General features: G+C 46.1%; 1 non-coding gene across 1 annotated transcript; it reads right to left on the reverse strand.

Annotated features, from left to right (window-relative positions):
- Positions 1-358: 358 nt before the first annotated feature.
- TRNAA-CGC (transfer RNA alanine (anticodon CGC)) lies at positions 359-430 on the reverse strand. The gene has a single exon. It is a non-coding gene; the product is annotated as a tRNA-Ala (tRNA).
- Positions 431-720: the final 290 nt, after the last annotated feature.

Consider the following 720-nt stretch of genomic DNA (forward strand, 5'->3'; position numbering starts at 1 on the left):
GAAATGATAAATTTATCGCAATGAAAATTGACGAAAAATCAACTGGCCGCAGGTGGGATACGAACCCACGTGTTCGCAGCACGCCTGCGGTGCTCTTACCAAATGTGCTACCGCGGCACCATTTTCCCGTCCACTTTATGGGGTATCTACGTTTGCCTACTAGAACTAACTCAGGTAGTGTTAGCCACATGTTACTGATATCAGCAGAAGAAAAAAAAACTACGCTTCACGTGCCTGAGCAGCTAAGCTTTTCAAGTTCTCAAGAAGACACAGCTTTTCAAGTACGCATGCCTGTTTAGGCGCCCTCCGAAAGTCTGTCGAGTGGACCCTAACAAGGTGAAAAAAAAAAAAGCTTTTGTGGAGGTGCCGGGGTTCGAACCCGGGACTTCTCACATGCGAAGCGAGCGCTCTACCACTGAGCTACACCCCCAGGACGTACAAGCGTTTCCATTATTGCCAATTCAGGTATCATTACAGAGCTGCGGCCACCGGAAAAGATGAAGCGATGTCAAATCCCTCGTGTTATCGGAGTGTGTGCCAATGTGCTTTCATTATGTGTCACTCATCCGATTCTACAACGGAATCTAAATACAGTGCACATGGCCCGACTCACGGTAGAAGCTGTCACTAGAACTACAATCTTGACTATATTATACGTGCACAAGCTGAGATAAAACAACGGAAAATAAATGAATAAATGACTGTCGCTTTCTTTTGCGG

Source organism: Dermacentor andersoni, chromosome 3 (genome assembly GCF_023375885.2).
Source record: "Dermacentor andersoni chromosome 3, qqDerAnde1_hic_scaffold, whole genome shotgun sequence".
NCBI lineage: Eukaryota > Metazoa > Arthropoda > Arachnida > Ixodida > Ixodidae > Dermacentor > Dermacentor andersoni.